At 41.0% G+C, this 18,608-nt stretch overlaps 1 protein-coding gene across 2 annotated transcripts in view; it reads left to right on the forward strand.

The window, feature by feature from the left end:
* Positions 1–3,336: 3,336 nt before the first annotated feature.
* Positions 3,337–18,608, forward strand: part of LOC117343086 (heparan sulfate glucosamine 3-O-sulfotransferase 1-like) — a 103,293-nt gene continuing 88,021 nt past the window's right edge. For both annotated transcript variants that reach the window (XM_033905371.1, XM_033905372.1), the window contains exon 1: positions 3,337–3,659. The gene's annotated coding sequence lies outside the window, so the exon portion shown is untranslated. The remainder of the gene's footprint in view (positions 3,660–18,608) is intronic.

Raw genomic sequence — 18,608 nt, forward strand, 5'->3', positions numbered from 1 at the left:
CAAATCTAATATCATTTGTTATCATGTAAACTTCCATAAATATATAAAGATTTAAGCCGCGAGCTCATGCAATATTCAAGTTCACATCCATTATCGATAACCACAAGACTTGTAACGATATAGGGCCAGGATTGGCTGATTAATAAACAAACATGACGTAACCCTCACGCCATATTTAGCTACAGTGGCGCCGGAAAGGCATATCATCATATTTCGGTATAATTGTCGATGAATATTTAACGTTGCTTTACACAGATATAATGGCGTTTCTTTGTTACAAATGTAGCGATAATAAAACCAATTATACTTTTTCGTGATAGTTTATTCATAGTTTCATTTTCAACAAGATGTATTGGTTTGGAATTGCTGAAAAGCAGAGAAGTCTTGCAACATGCCAGTCACGAAATGACGTCACAGTGACCACGGCCTTTTGTAAAGATTAGTGAAGAAACTTCACTCTCCATTATTAATTTTTTTTGTTACTTGTATTTATATAGGTGTAGACTGTGGACATATATATTTGCACGTTTTGTATATTTGTACCTTACGATTTCTCAATACATAACCCGGGCCTATCCTGTCCATGTATACATGTTTCTGACACCTGAGTGAGACAGTGGAATGTTTGAGGACATGCATCTCGAAATCCTCGTATGCGCATGCGCAGTCATATCTCCTCACACGCCTCAGCCCCTCGCACTCTCGCTCAAAGCTAGGACAGGGAGCTGGACAGTCGAGCAGTAATCCTTGGAACGTGTCTTCTAACGACCATGTGATATTAACATTTGGCACCAGGGTGCCATTGCTGTGAGCGGATAGGTGCAGTCAAGATCACATGACGTGATTGTTACGTCATTGTGATCAACCAGAAAAACATACTGAAAATATCAACAAACAAAGACAAAACATACTGAAACTCTAAACTGACAAAGGCAAAATATACTGAAACGGTCACTCAAAAAGACAAAACGTACTGAAAATTTTCAACTCAAAAACACAAAATATACTGAAACGGTCACTCAAAAAGACAAAACGTACTGAAAATTTTCAACTCAAAAACACAAAATATACTGAAATTTTCAACTCAAAAACACAAAATGTACTGAAATGTTCAACTCAAAAACACAAAATATACTGAAATTTTCAACTCAAAAAGACAAAACGTACTGAAATTTTCCACTCACAAACACAAAATATACTGAAATTCAACTCTCAATGATTAACAAACTGAAATGCTGATGCTAACAATAACACGTATAAAACTTGTTGTGATCGTAAACTTGAAAGCTTTGCACGTGCTCAACTTCCTTGTTTTGTCGGCATGACGACACTGCTAAATGCAGCCCGTGTCACATTCATGTACACTAATGGAACCTTTAGACATTTACGAGAATTTTAATGTTTAAGTTACATGATTCGGGGCTTTCATATTTACACTGGTACCGTGTATTTCCCTTGTCGGTGGGTTATAAACCCTTCAGTACAGTGAACTCAGACTGTAACACGTAATGACCGTGCATTTCCGTCTGCGTACGTCTACACGTGTTACAACAGATGCCCGTGCATACTTCATTACTGGCATATTGCGACCACATGTTTGATGATAATGACGGGGCTCTTCATCAGTGATCTGTAGTACATGTATTTGTATTTACTTTTTAACATCTTCTGAATCGCACGTAAGACCAGGCCTGGCGAACCTAGATGAACAAATGTACAAAGATTGTGTTAGATGGCACTGTACAGTAGAACATTTGTGTAACTCATGAAAACTGGGAAAAATAACATATTACAGAAATTTAAGCTACATAGAAGGACTAAATAAGAAAAACAAAACATATTCAATCATTTTGGGGTTTCATTATTACATAATAAAGTTAATTATTCACCTTCAACAGAAGGCGCCATTCACCATTTCCAAAGTCACAAACGCTGCTAAAAATAAATAACATGAAATGAACATCATCTGTAATCATCCATTTTCTCCGTGTACTCCGGCTTTCCTCCATCTCCAAAACCTGGCACGTCCTTAAATGACCCTGGCTGTTTAGGACGTTAAACAAAAACAAAAACAAACCAAACCAAACAACGAATTAAAAATTTTAAACTGGGGATTTATCTTCCTATTTCACAAAATATTCCAGTCACGTTTGATGGTATCGTATCCAAAAAGATAAAATGTAAACTGTGTTCATTTTACAATAATTGCGAAACAATATAATATATAATTACACTCATCACCCTTACTAGACCGGATTGAAGCGCGCAAGAGGTTTTCCTATGGGAGGAAACCGCGGGAGAACCTGGAGGAAAGCCACGTGATCTGGCAGGTGACCCCGTACCTTTTCACGTCCGAACGGGGAATCGAACCCCGGTCGTCTAGGTAGAAGTGTTACCACTGTGCCACCCGAAAATGGTAGCTGTGTTATAAGCTACAGGTCAACAGGTGCGATGTGTACAGTGGACCACCGCAGGGCATCCCTTACTATCATATAGCTGTCCCGTTCTGCCATGTCATACGGCCATGTCACACGGCCATGTCATAAATACCATAAGACACATCTGTAACAACACTATTGTGACGTTATAATAAATATGCACCGTTAATGATTGTCTGGTAGACGGAAACCATCCGAGCCGAATGTTTTTGCTTATTTTCTCAAAATAGCAATTATGTGATAAATAGAATCTTACACTCGTGGCTATATGATAAGAACTTTTTTAAACTCGTTCAATAAAGCTCGTGGCATATAAAATTATTGAAATCGTTTCATAAATTTCATAAACCACTCATATAAGATCATCTATTAAGCCTCTTCATCCGTCTTCTACGTATGTTAGTACGTTACGCCAAAGTGTGTCAGCACTCTAGCGGTTTCATTCCTGGATGGATTTTGATAAAACTTCATTGACTGACCCATATAAAAGACCTAAGGGTAAACGTTGGTCAGTTATAGAATAACACACGTGTACATTATGTACAATGTAAGTTGTTATGAACACAGGTATATTTTCTTAAAGAAACACTTACTAAAAATGTCACATTTTGCTATATAAAGGAAATAGCTAATCTGTTGCTGCTGAAACGACCGGTGATGTCTTTGTTATTAATTTGTTTGATAAATCGCTAAAGTAAAGAACATCAGCTTTATATGCATGCAATGTTAATCTAAGTATAAATTTTGAGTATTAGTTCAATTTTTTTTTTCAATTTCTTTATTGACTGTAGGCCATATGGCCCATAAGTACATATTATAAACAAAACAATACATGATAATGGCATAGAACAATCAACAGGTACAGAGTATATCGAATTATCTTATACTAAAGTACTCACTTGACATTGTACACTAACCGTAACAAAATAAAAGAAATCAAGTATGTGGTATATCCGTCAATACACTAACTACGTATAGCCCTCACCCCTGACGGCTGCATACCTCGCCCGCACTCATTCATAAGGTCGGCTAGTAGATTAGAGTGTGCCAGTCTACACACACTGCCGATACACAGTCTAATATTGGTATATGTGTACCCAAGTACAGCACATGTGAGTGACGTACAAGTGGTGACAGTACAAGGATTTTACCACGAGGTTTAACTGTAAACAAACACACGACAACACGGGAGGGAGCTTTGATGACGTACACAGCGAGGAGGTAAGTGTTTACAAACATTTACCTGTAAGTGTGTTCAAACTTGTTAATGTACGTAGATAAAAGGTGTTGTGATGTTACACCGGAAGTATGACATTGTCTTACTAAATCTCCGCTGGACTTGTCGACACCATATCGATCTTTAACAGTCGACATACTTGAGATACAGACGGCCATAGTGTTCATTAGGCGCTGGGAAACAATGTAAACACGGCCAAGACTATATCTCTCAGTAGAAAGGTTATGTCATACATGACACCAGATCCACACAGGTATTTAGGCCATATCTGTTGAAAATCAGTGTTACTTTGATTTATTTTTTATAAAATACTGTTTTGAGATCACATGTATGTGCGACTTGGCACTAACTAAGGTGAGGCAATGGGTCTTAAAACTGACCCAAATACTTTACCTGTATATTGTAAACATGTCCGCTGTTTTAAACCTGTACGTATCTCCAAAAACGTTTGTACGCTTTAAACCATTTACACGTACATATCTTATAACGTGCAAATTAATGTATGTGTACACATATATATGACGGTGGTGACCGGTACTGGATTGGTGACGGTGGCGACCGGTTCAGGGTTGGTGACGGTGGTGACCGGTGCCGGGTTGGTGACGGTGGTGACCGGTACCGGGTTGGTGACGGTGGTGACCGGTTCAGGGTTGGTGACGGTGGTGACCAGTACTGGGTTGGTGACGATATGGACTGTTCCTGGGTTGGTGACGGTGGTGACCGGTACAGGATTGGTGACGGTGGTGACCGGTACTGGGTTGGTGACGGTGGTGACCGATACTGGGTTGGTGACGGTGTGAACCGGTACATGGTTGGTGACGGCGTGGACCGGTACTGGGTTGATGACGATGGTGACCGGTACTGGGTTGATGACGATGGTGACCGGTACTGGGTTGGTGACGGTGGTGAACGGTACTGGGTTGGTGACGGTGGTGACCGGTACTGGGTTGGTGACGGTGGTGACCGGTACTGGGTTGGTGACGGTGGTGACCGGTACAGGGTTTGTGACGGTGGTGACCGGTACCGGGTTGGTGACGGTGGTGACCGGTACTGGGTTGGTGACGGTGGTGACCAGTACTGGGTTGGTGACGATGTGAACCGAGTACATGGTTGAGTGAACGGATCGTGGACCTGTCCTGGGTTGATGACGATGGTGACCGGTAACTGATTGGCTGGCACGATGGTGACCGCGTACTGGGGTTTGTTGACGGTGGTGACCGATTACTGGGTTGGTGACGGTTGTGAACCGGGTACCTGGTTGGTGACGGCTGGTGACCTGTACTCCGGTTGATGACGATGGTTGGTGAACGGTAATGGGTTGATGACGATGGTGACCGGTACTGGGTTGGTGACGGTGGTGAACGGTTACTGGGTTGGTGATGGTGGTGACCGGTACAGGGTTGGTGACGGCGTGGACCGGTACTGGGTTGGTGACGGTGGTGACTGGTACTGAGTTGGTGACGGTGGTGACCGGTACTGGGTTGATGACGGTGGTGACCGGTACAGGGTTGGTGACGGTGTCGAATGTTACTGGGTTGGTGACGGTGGTGACCGGTACTTGGTTGGTGACGGTAGTGACCGGTACCGGGTTGGTGACGGTGGTGACCAGTATCGGGTTGGTGACGGTGGTGACCTGTACAGGGTTGGTGACGGTGGTGACCGGTACGGCGTTGACGACGGTGGTGACCGGTACTTGGTTGGTGAGGATATGGACGTTTACTGAGTTTGTGACGGTGTGGACTGGTTTATCGAACATTCCTTATTTAGACTAGATAGCAGTATAATTGGCGTGTTGTGGTTACAGCACAATATCGTATTGTATAAATCAATGTGACCTGGACTGACAGATACATGTCTGTCAACCTTCCAACACGTACACAACCTGCTATATACTGTAAAACCTCCAGATTTAATTAGTGTTAAGTTGATCTGGTACTGCCTGATGTCGCGACGTCTAGATCAGTCACAACATTTACAACGGAACTCCTTACGAACCCTTGTATATCCACCATATAAATGTATATTGTACTTTGTAAATTGCAATTTTCCCGACCAGGTCGGCTAAATCAATAAAAATACCCCGACCATCAAGGCAAACATAATTTCCCCCTGAAGTTGGTTTGTATACGTTAAACGCTATTATTTGTTGGACGGAGTGACCTTGACCCACTTTCAAGGTTACAGCGCTAAAATTTGTTAAAAGCTTTCAATTACATTGTATTATTTAGTTAGTTATAACCGAAATGGAGACGAGTAAATGTTAACTCTTGGCTTGTCTATTAATACCAGTGTAGCTAACGAGCGTGAACATGCGATACAGGCCAATTGTGCCTTACGTTATTGTTGAAGTACTAGTAGTATATAATTGATGAAATTTGAATATCAGGTTTTCGATCTCTATCCAACGAAGACCTCAATGTTGACTCTCTGTTTACGGTCAAGCTGGATTTGTCTGCTGTCCAGCTTGAATTGGACAGCGGTCAAACGGTCGATATGTATTACACGAAGAGTGCTGTGTTTTTTTGTTAATTTTGTAAACAACCGCTCAGACCGACTGGCAAACTTCAAGTAAGATGATTTGTTAGTATCCTGCTTTAAGCTCCTCGCCGATCAGCTCTGAAGCCATGATATAGGTTTATTTTAATAGATGACGGCAGACCGATACACGTTTACCTATCTCCCCCATGTCACCAACAATATCGGGAGATACCGGCGCCTCAAGTGAGTACCTCGAGTGTGTTGGACCATACTGCGATCCACCAGGGCATGTTTGCTTTCTCATTCCACGGCGATCATTGAGGATCGATAAGTCACCAGGACTGCTTTCAAGGGGTTTCTATTCTAAACCCGTGTGTAAGGTAAACACTGACGCAGGTAAGGGGCTTCAAGTTAAACACGGCACCTACTTACACAACAGTATGTATGACAGGATGTTCGTCACGTGCTCCGGACCTGTCAAAAACGTTTCGTTACAATATCAGAGGAGCTTTGCGTCATAAGTATATGATATATACAGCACATTTGCTGAACGGTGAGATATATTTGGCGGCGCTTTACCCCACATATATGTTTGGTTGGTAGCGCATTTCGCGTTGGTTCTGTATGATATTGGTGGCGCTTAGCTCTTTGGTTCTGTATGATATTGGTGGCACTTAGCTCTTTGGTTCTGTATGATATTGGTGGCGCTTAGCTCTTTGGTTCTGTATGATATTGGTGGCGCTAAGCTTTTTGGTTCTGTATGATATTGGTGGCGCTTAGCTCTGTTTCTGTATGATATTGGTGGCGCTTAGCTCTCTGGTTCTGTATGATATTGGCGGCGCTCAGTATATGGTTCTGTATGATATTGGTGGCGCTTAGCTGTATGGTTCTGTGTGCTATTGGTGGCGCTTAGCTCTACGGTTCTGTATAATATTGATATGAGCTATTTGATGGCGCACATGAATGTTTTATTTGAAATGTTTGGACGACTTGTCAATGAGAAATAGTTTACTAAATGATTATATATATATATCTTTAATTATGTTGTGACATATATGAATATGCATAAGTGTGACCAAGATGATAGCACCAATAACTACCACGAACAATAATTATTATTACCACGTTATATACACTGTACCACCCTGGTCTTATATTAGAGACGTTCTGTATAATGTCATTGTCTACTCAAGGAGTTCAAACAATTCAATGATGTCATGTACGGATCCCAATGGAGAGGAAACCACGACCAATAATTCGCTCTGATACATTGTATAGACCTTTGGTTGTGGCCAAGGTTTGGCGCCGTTCAGAGAGAACATGTCTCTTGGCCTTTACCTCTTATCGATATAGTTTTGTTTTCTCGTCAACCAAACCTTATCCATTTCGGACCAATCTGCAGTTTATCGCTACATTGATCTTTCGTCTTAAACGCTGAGAAAGCAGCGGCGATTTTAGACGGCTTCCTTGTCATCATTGGGATATTTATGACAGCGAGCCAATTTCCGTCTGACGAGTCTGGCACAGACATTTGTACCAAATAAGCACGTGATTTCTCGACCATAATACCCCACTAACACGATATCTACGTATATGAGTTTTAGTCTTAATGCTTAATAGGGGTCAGTAATTATTACTAAAGCTTGATAAATCAGCGTCGACGTTTTTATGTTTTCCGGAATATGTCTACTGCACATATACATTAATAAATGTCCTATTTATCGTGCCTGCAAGAAGACAAAAAATAGGGAAATTCAAGAGTAAATTTAACATTTGCTTTGCCTTTGTTTACTTGCTATGTTCGTGGGTAACCAACGATTCTGGAACATCCCCTGGATTTGCTAAGAACAATTCCAGACCGGGCATGATCTTGGACAATGGAGCATAAATCCCGATTGATTTAGATGTTCAAGCTCAGGCGCGGATAACCATCGGTCCCTGTCAGATCCGCCGTGTGTGATCTAAATGTAGCCCTGTCAAGATCGGCCGCGGCTAACCACTATTCCCTGTCGTCGGCCGCGGGTAACCACTATTCCCTGTCAAGGTCGGCCGCGGGTAACCACTATTCCCTGTCAAGGTCGGCCGCGGGTAACCACTATTCCCTGTCAAGGTCGGCCGCGGGTAACCACTCGTCCCTGACAAGGTCGGCCGCGGGTAACCACTAGTCCCTGTCAAGATCGGCCGCGGCTAACCACTATTCCCTGTCAAGGTCGGCCGCGGGTAACCACTATTCCCTGTCAAGGTCGGCCGCGGGTAACCACTATTCCCTGTCAAGGTCGGCCGCGGGTAACCACTAGTCCCTGTCAAGGTCGGCCGCGGGTAACCACTATTCCCTGTCAAGGTCGGCCGCGGGTAACCACTCGTCCCTGACAAGGTCGGCCGCGGGTAACCACTCGTCCCTGTCAAGGTCGGCCGCGGGTAACCACTCGTCCCTGACAAGGTCGGCCGCGGGTAACCACTATTCCCTGTCAAGGTCGGCCGCGGGTAACCACTATTCCCTGTCAAGGTCGGCCGCGGGTAACCACTATTCCCTGTCAAGATCGGCCGCGGCTAACCACTACCCACTGTCAAGGTCGGACTCTGGTGATCACTAGGCCCTGTGTTCATCACGACCGCCTGTATAGATTTGTGATACAACAGTGACCATTTTCACCCTTCAATCGTCTAACAATATTATATTCATTTTGATATAAGTCAAAATTAGGCAAAGCAATTCATGCTTGTTCATTTCTTCGCGGACGCATCAATATTTGCATAGGATTACATTTACTGAATGCAAAATAAAGGTATCATTTTTATCGGAGTTACTTCCCTTCGTTTTAGCTTTACATGTATACAGTGTTCATGCCAGCGCCCGGTGCCCGTACGCCCGACGTGGTTAAAATCTATGGTAGACTAACTAATACCATATGTTTATTTAGCATCGTATCTTTTTCTAACTCCACGTTAAATCTGCCAGGACTGTAATAGTAGTGACAGATGTATTAAGTTATCGCTACGGACAAAGCATATGTCATCACCTGAACTCGGCCATATGTTATACAGCATCACGATAAAATGCCAGACAGTACTTGTCGAAATCATCACAAATTAAGCGGGTTTTTTTTCTTTTCTTTTTTAAAAAATATTGTTACGAGCGTCAGGAAGTTCTTTGTGATGACTCGCCTAGTTTGTTCCCGAAGTTTAAACAGACACGGCATTTATCTACTTTTATTACGATGTGATGTTGACTCACTGCCATGAAGTGCCATTGATGCATCACGCTGGCATTTAAATGGACGTACAGTAATTATAAGTCTATGTTTGCCGCTGGGTTTATCACATCGTTAACAGTCATGGTCATTTTAAGCGAGGTCTACCTGTAGTAGCCGGTGGCTACCTCACTGAACAACGTATCGGACTGCCGAATGATAGTCTGAGCAATTAAGTGTCTAAGTCCATCGACACCATATACATGCAGGGCGGTCTGTGGTTTGTTTTTCCTGAGAAATTAAGTGTTTCGGGTAGGGATTGGACAAAACATTTTGAAGCTTCACCGAGAGAGCGAAAGTAAGCCCGTTGACTTTGTACAAGTTTGTTATTCCACACGTTGACTCTACCTATTTGCATAATTTGCCTGATGATATACTTTGACTCTACCTATTTTTACAATTCGGAAAATACTTCACTTGGACTGTACCTATTTGTACGATTTGGTTAATGATATATTTGGACTCTACCTATTTGGACAATTCGGTTGGTCAATGAGGCACTTTGACTCGACCAGTCTGTTACGGCGAGTTATTCCGGTGATTTACCGTGAAGTTCAAGGACAGTCCGATCTATATCGGTGTCCGAACTTAGATCACGTCGGTCCTTCAGCCAGCTAATTTTATGTACGTCCCACATATCACTGTGAATGGATGGAAATAAATCAATTCCCTGCGTCTATGATCGTAGTCCGGATACGGTCCATGCTATTCATAACTATATACAGTGTACAGTGTATATAACATACAGTTGAGTGTAGACTAAAGGTTACACCCAAGTGCACTCCGAGTGCACTCCATTTGGACTTGGAGTGCACTCCGTTTGGATTACAGGTAAACTTGGAGTGCACTCCAAGTAGACTCCGAGTCTACCTGGAGTCCTATAAGACACCATGTCTGCCCCAGGTCTATATAATCAGACTGTAGTCCGGATGCATATTAGGTAGTCCGGATGCCAAGTACATAGTACATATGCCCAGTAGGTAATCCGGATGCCCAGTATTATACGTGTAGTCCGAATGTTCTGTACGTAGTTCGGATGTTCTGTAGTAATCCGAATGTTCTGTACGTAGTCCGAATGTTCTGTACGTAGTTCGGATGTTCTGTACGTAGTTCGGATGTTCTGTACGTAGTTCGGATGTTCTGTACGTAATCCGAATGTTCTGTACGTAGTTCGGATGTTCTGTACGTAGTTCGGATGTTCTGTACGTAGTTCGGAGGATGCCCAGTACGTGGTCTAGATGCCTCGTACATAGTCCGGGTGTACAGTTCGTAGTACGGATGACAGTACAGTGCGTAATCCGGATATACGGTTCATAGTCCGGATACACAGTACGTAGTCCGAATGTACGATGTACCGATGTACAGTTCGTATTCCGGATTCGCAGTACGAAGTCCGGATGTACAGTACATTTGTACATATCTAAATCACTTATCATTACCCTCGTGACGTTGCATGTTTTACTAAACAATAGACGATTAAGTTTAACATGGATTTTTTCTGCCGACCTATAATTGACTAAATCTATAGTTTTTACATAATATTGATCGAAGGGCGACAGAAGGCCGAATGCCTTTCTTATCTTGGAAATGAATTATTTTTAATTGCAGTATGATCAGTAGAAACTTCACCTTCACTAGTAGATACGTGTGACATAAAAGGCCTGGTGACACTACATAAGCCCACGCAGAGGGATAAACGATTGTTTCTCGGAGACAATCTGATATGTTGCGTGACCTTCGGAATTAAACCCTGAGTGACAGGTTAGCGATGGCGTTATACGTATTGATATTGGTAGTTGTAACATTTCAGGCTCCGGAAAAGCATGTTTAATTATATAATACCGTTGGGATTTTTAAATCGATCATTGCAATGTATTATTTACGTGTAGTTAAACTTATTCGAGCTTGCCATTATTTGCATATTTTTGTTGATGGTACACGAGGCTTGCATTTGCTATTTATCTCATTGGTACTGTAACAGAGCGCATGAAAAATTAAATTTAAATCACTGCCTCCGCTAGGGATCGAACCCGGGACCTCTGGCTTACTAGTCTTACGCTCAACCGATCGGGCTAAAGAGAAGATCTCTCTAGCCGAGCGGTATATTGCGGCTAGTATTTACCAGGGTTACATACTCCCCCTCCATGAAAAGAACTCGTCCTCGAGTCTCCAGGGGTAACAGCGATGCTTGTGGAGCAAGGCTTGAGTATTTTTCCCGGGTCCCTACATGGGCGCCAATGTAACAGAGCGCATGAAAAATTAAATTTAAAGCACTGCCTCCGCTAGGGATCGAACCCGGGACCTCTGGCTTACTAGTCTTACGCTCAACCGATCGAGCTAAAGAGAAGATCTCTCTAGCCGAGCGGTATATTGCGGCTAGTATTTACCAGGGTTACAGTTCCCTCCTCAGTTACCTCCCTTACATACACAAAGGACCGGTAGCAAGTATCCATCTTGGGTAACCCGGATTACCTGCTATTGTTTTTCTACTCTCAGCTAGACTTCGCTTGGAAAATATGTTTTGTATTCATAAGTGAGCGCAGTCTAGCGGTAAGAAATGGTACTAAGGCAGGTAATCCAGTCTACATCCTTGAGTAGGATTTCTTGCTACATCGTGTGCGCATCTTTATGCCGCCTGTCACGTCGTCATGGAGATGGTTACTTCCGCATCAAGTGTGTTTGTCATAAGCACATTGGACACTGTTTGCCTGAAGTCATTTTAAGAAGTGAAACATAATGTTTATCAAGCAAAGGATATATTTACTCTTTACGCTGAAACCCAATGCTTTGTATGTTTTTTTCTGCGTCTTAAATTGATATTAACCAATGAAAAAAAATCAGCATGTTTATCCATTATCGGACCGTTGTGAGTGGGGCGCAAGCCAATCGGAACACAAGGGATTCCGAATGAGCGCGAACTTGGCGGAGATTAGAGAGAATTAACCCGACGAGCATACAGTTGTATGTATATACATGCTGGAAATTTCAAGTCATGATAAACTATGTAGGTGTGTTTCCCTGAAAAGCATTCGGATTTTTCGCAAGAGTTATCTCCCTTTGTTTTTTTCAGTATTTGAATTTTGCATACCCCCGAAACGAAAGTGAGGCAGGGGTGTAGTGAAATCAGACGGTCCCGTATGTCTGTGTCAGAATCTTGTCCGGACGACTCCATTACTTTTTGAAACCCGTTCCCCTTTTCCCAGATATTGCGTCTAGTTCTGGTCCGTAAAGCTTGAAATAAAACAAGGAGCTAAAACAATTCAAAAAATTAAAACATATATCACACTTGCCCAAAAACTATTGTACGTACAAAGTTGTTTAACTAGAGACGACTAACAATCATCGCCAATGATATGGAGCACAATTACTAAACTGGTGTCAAAATGCAATAATTACGATTTTGAAAAAAAAAGGTTTTAAAGTTACTCGAATTTGAAGCAAATTCTAAAAATGTGCACTTGCAAAATTGACCAACTATAGTTAACCAACTCAAAGCACGGCAGACAGCGTGTCGAACATATCTTAAGGGAGAAAAAACACGTCCGAGATTTAGTGACAAAGACACGTGCAAGCGAAGATACGGAATGCATCATTGTATGGAGGGCCCAGAGATTGTACACAGAGTGTCAGTAACATACTTCTTCAATGGAAGATGTTTGTTTTATTTCAGTGTATAAATGTTTTATTTCAGTGTATAAATGTTTTATTTCACTACAGCGACTCCGTGGGTTTCATTTTATTCCAACATTCTTTCATATCCACGAACCGTCGTGGAGTACTGCATGATCCGTCAGAGGTGAACTTTACACAGACCCAGATTGAGGCAAGCAGATGGCTTGTTAACAACTAACTACGATCTACTACTGATCGTGTATGTTTTCAGTGACGAGGAACAGTGAAATTGTTGATCCACAATCGCGAGGAAGTACCAAAACACAATGGTGATGTAGAAACATTACTGAGATTTACACAGAGCCCATGAAAATATGTAAAGTAAACCAGACGATGTGTTCCGGAATGCCAACCGTCTTCGGTTTTATCGACGACCCCGCCATATAAATCTAGGTCGGATCCGGAAATATTATGAAGATGAGAAACATGGAAGTGGACCAGTACCTACAGGCACATTTCGATAGTCCAAAAATAGCTTTAAGTCTCAACGAACAGTAACACAAAACGAAAACAAAGCAAAAATCAACTTGCCGTTCAGGAGACCCTGTTTGATTGTTTCCTTAACATTAAACACCCACCAAAGTAATCGTGATATTCAAGTTAAGTTTATTTCCAGTACAGGATTTTGCACCAGACTCGGTGAACAACAGTGAAATTTTAAATTTTAAATAATTACAATTGTAACGTTGAATTATGTCAAGGACATCAGATTTTAAATCAAACTTTAGATTTTGTTTTTTTCGGGAAGCACGATGTTGCTATTGAAAAAGGTAAAGTTGAACTATGAGGGTTTACTTCATCGTTCTTATCATAACGCCGTAGCCTATGGTAAGATGACGAAGAGTTTATATCCGATGTTCTTAAACAATATCAATTTTTCTTGATGCGATATCGAAGGACTATAGTCTGTTTCATATTCTGGTAAGTTCCCTTCATGAACCAGATTCCTATGAAAAACACACGGCAGAAAGTCGACAGAAAGTCGACGATGAACTGCACAGTCTAACGACATTTCAAATTACAATTAAAAAGTTGTCCATCCAGCAAAATCCAACTGATATCGGATATCAGTTTTCAATTATCTGTCGCCACACGAGGAAACTTGGTACCATTCTACAGTATTAGATTACGTAAGAGTGTCGAACTAGATGTTATACAGGAGAATCGTATGTGTATGGATACTTACGTATATATAATTACACTTTGTCACCAAGACGCCGTGGAAGCTACAATTATACAAAGGACACCTGCCAAATTTGATTTTGTGACGGACTTCTGTCTAAAGAGGTATGGTCGTTTTCCGCTTATCCTGACCTAGGCCACGTACAGCGATAGTCTGGGCTAAAAATACAGATAATACAGTACCAAAATAGATCGTCATGGTCCATTGGCGCGCTATATATGTGTTGTGAACGGTTACATGTATGTAGTCAATCAATACCATAGGAAATCAAGTTAAATTGACGTGTTAAATAGGAATTTTACACTACTCATCCATGTATGCCTGTGGTCGACGCTGCAGTTCATTTACATTTTACTTTGAATAATATGGAGTAAATCGGTTGATTTTACTCTTTTTTATCCAAGTGAAAATTTTCTATCTTAACATTTCTATCTTGATACTAAATATTTTATATTGAATATGCATTTAATGTTAAAAAAAATTCTTTCAACTATGATCAAGAAAAATTATATGGTAGTATTCTTAGAAACATAGAAAAATATGAATAAGATACATCTTGAGAAAAATATGAATAAGATACATCTTGATGATTTGAACTCCGAACCTTCGGGTTGCTAAGCGATGATTCTACCATATGAGCTATGCGGACTTATGGAATTGCGAACTTTATGTTATCGGTTATTGTCAGTCTAGTTAATGCGAAAATTAAAATATTTTATCAACTACGTTTTTTCAATTTTTCGATACCAGCGCATCGGAGGACCACTTTTTAAGAATAGGATTTTAGTTGTCTTTTGGTACATATAATAAAATAAAACATTGTAAAAGTTGGTCTTCCGATGCGCTCTATGTCAAAAAATAATATGAATGCGGGAAAACCCCCCTCGAAAGTTGCAAATAGCCCGATGATGCAACTTTACGGTCACTTAATGAAATATCCATTGCAACGAACAAACAATTTTTTCGCAAATAAGATTTTTTATATGTTATAGGTTTAAGGTTTGTATTCAAAAACTCAGTTGTTAACAATAATTTTTTGATTTTTGAAAACGGTCACCATTAGGTCGAAACAGGCCAATATGCGCCATACCTCTTTGATGTTATGACCGAGTAAGCCGTTTGTTATATCATAGAGGTAGCTGGTAGTGTCTGGTTTATATCATATGAATAAAATCTCCTACTGATGACCACGGAATCATAGAGAGGATGACGTGATGGTCGCCTTCTCATAGAGTAGAGACAGTATCAAAGATGTCACCTCACCGACAGCTTATGTACTATATACGTGTCAATAAAATGCAAAACAAGAAATATCTTTAAAACAGATAAACGGCACAGTTTTAATGCTGGTAGTTATAATGTAAAACTACTGGTGAAATAAATCAACGAACTAATGCGTTTCAGCACGGATAACAAATTTATATCAGTTTGAATCATTTTTGGTGATTATGAGACTGCATTTGAATCAGGGATATAAATTAATCCATTAATGTGTCATTTGAAAAGATACATTCACTTATTCAGCTTGCATTCAATCTTATTTTGTTTCGTTTTTAACTGCATATCTGCATTTTGCATTCACCGCAACATTGACCAATCACATACTTCATTTTGACCAGTAACGCCACCTGTCGCGTCATATCCGGGGCCAAAAGAATATTATACGGCGTCCTACCCAAGTCGAGTAGTGGGAGAGGAAGGTTCTTGTATCGGAGTCAGTGGGGCTAGAGGGTGGGGCCGGGGGGTGGGGGTGGGAAGGGGTTGCATGTACCGGTTACTAGTGCCGGTCTGCGGGTATAGCCTGTGTAAGGTGATCGATATACATGTAGATGACTTGCCATGGTTTATATGTGTCAGTTACAAAATGACAAATGTCGTATATCAATGATTTATGAATTAATTGTCGGTTTCTCTGTGGACAGGCCACTACATGGTTGTCCAAAAGTGCATCTAGAACGTGTATACACGATTTACGATAGAATTCGAGGTCAGCTGATTGATGAGGTTCAAAATGACATTTTATGACTTTCATTATCACTTGTATCTACTATAACCCATTCAAATTAACATGTCATTAACAGTATCAATTTTACACTATAAATATACACCCTCGAGGTTGACCAATTAACACCTAATTAAGCCTATTTATCAGGTATTGAGGGCTGGTTAGGTTTCTCGGCATGGAACTTTGTGTTAATTTGACACGGTCCAGTGACTCTGACGTAATACGGGTCAGTCGTCAGCGTGTCGCACCGTGACAAGGTTGTCTTGCCGTTACGTAAGGGGCGAGATTGACCTACTTATAAGTAATGATAAGTTTATTATCATTTAAAAGCTTCGACCAGAGGGTACATACCTAGTTCTTCTTCACAGAAAGGTGAGTAATTTTATCAACACTTTAAACAACAAGTGTCAAATGCCTTGATCTGAGTAGGGCCACGTCGAGAGCCCTTGATATGAGCACGAACTTTTATCTTCAAGTCCTTGATGTGAGTGTAGGGGTCTAACATGCGTAGTATGAAAGCCGACTTCACGAATACAACACCAATAAGTATATATAATGTTCGTAATATCAAACTTTATTTCTTGTACACGTACCTTGACCACTTCAAATAGGTCAGTGTTTGTCAACATATTGCTTTGTACACACGGTACAATGTACAAAGGTGTACTAGATATACGTTACAAGTGTCTTATGACATTTTATAAACATTTACATTAAACAGTGTATATTTTGTAGTTAAAGTTTATTTCTGGTTCAGAACTGTTCAGAACGGTCCTCTATACCAGTCTCAGTATTTCACATATAATGATATTATATAAGTAAATTTCTATAAACTCCGATATACAAATACAAGTGTACATGTAGTTTGGTATACTAGCTTTGTGATAGCTTTAGTAAATTTGATAAACTAGCTTTACAATTGAAGATATTTCTTGTTTCGATAGTTATCTAGTTCATTTTTAACTTACTTGATGCAGAGACAACATGTTCTGGTAAGTTATTCCATACGATACAGTTTAAAAAAAACTTTTTTCACATTCGTAACCAGCGTTTGGGTATATTTTTAGAGTGTCCCTTGGTACGGTGGCTACCAGCGACATCTTTCTTTAATGTAATAACACTGCGACACTCTTTGTAAGGTTCAATGAGGCCTCCTAGGATTCTTATAAAGGCCAATGTTGATTAATAGAATCTTTCCCTACCTTGAGGGTGTGACAGAGAAATCTCAACCTGAGGGGGAGATTCTTGAATGTCCAACCCGAGGCTTGCCGAGGGTTTGGACATTCAAGAATCTCCCCCGAAGGTTGAGATTTCTTTGTTACACCCTCAAGGTAGGGAATGATTATTTTTCTCCCACCTCTTTTCTTTATGTGTTTTCCCATCGGCGATCTCCGTCTGTTTGTAAACAAGTACACATGTCAAAAAAACCGCGGGAAATATGCACACATTTCCATTCATCCATTTCACGTGGGAAGACGTCACTCACTCATCACTGTCCGACTCGGAGTAAATCACACGAGGTCGCTTTGAAATCGACTTTGTGTTGTCATTATGGCTGTGGAAATGGATGTTAAATGTTCCCCCACTGATTGTGGATCCATAAAACACCGATCTTGTGACATCGGACGGAGTTGGGCACAAGGAAATGCTGTTGTGCGATCTTTTTACTTGTGACAGTTGAACAATTTTGTCGCGATCGGTGCAAGTAGGTGCACTTGTGCTCTCAGTTTCAGTTGTAGGCCTACAGTTGGGGGATTCATTTGTATTTGAAAGAATGGCAGACATTTTTTGTTTTTGGAAACTGTTCAGTTGTCTGTAGTTGTTTAGAGACTGGGGATTTTTGTATTATTGTGTACACAATTTGTTTGTTGACGTAGCAGACGACGTAATGTAAACAAAAAAAGTAGTTCCGGTAGTACTTCCGGTGAAGAGAGTGAGCGCGTGCAATCTGTCACACCCTAGGGTATGACAGATTGCACGCGCTAAAAAAGACAGAGAAATCTTGTTCACTCAAAACGGGAGACAAATCAGTGAAAGGTGGGAGAAAGATTCTTCATTCTTGAAAGTATTTGGTTGTCCTTTGTTGAACTCCCTATAGATCATGAATGTTTTTTGGAGATATGGCGCCCATCTTGGACTTGCATAGTCCAGTTGGGACTTAACTTATACGTATATTTATATAATGAAAAAAGGATTTAGTGCTTGTAGACTGGGACGTCCATCTGAGTAATGAAAACATTTCTTTTCTTTACTTTTACTGATTTAAGGTCTTCGAATGTTGAAGGTCGGGTTTCAGAATGGCCTATGAAGCAAATACGATAGTTTGTATGTGCTATTGGCAGCC

The sequence above is a fragment of the Pecten maximus genome, chromosome 15 (genome assembly GCF_902652985.1).
Source record: "Pecten maximus chromosome 15, xPecMax1.1, whole genome shotgun sequence".
In the NCBI taxonomy this organism is placed as follows: Eukaryota; Metazoa; Mollusca; class Bivalvia; order Pectinida; family Pectinidae; genus Pecten; species Pecten maximus.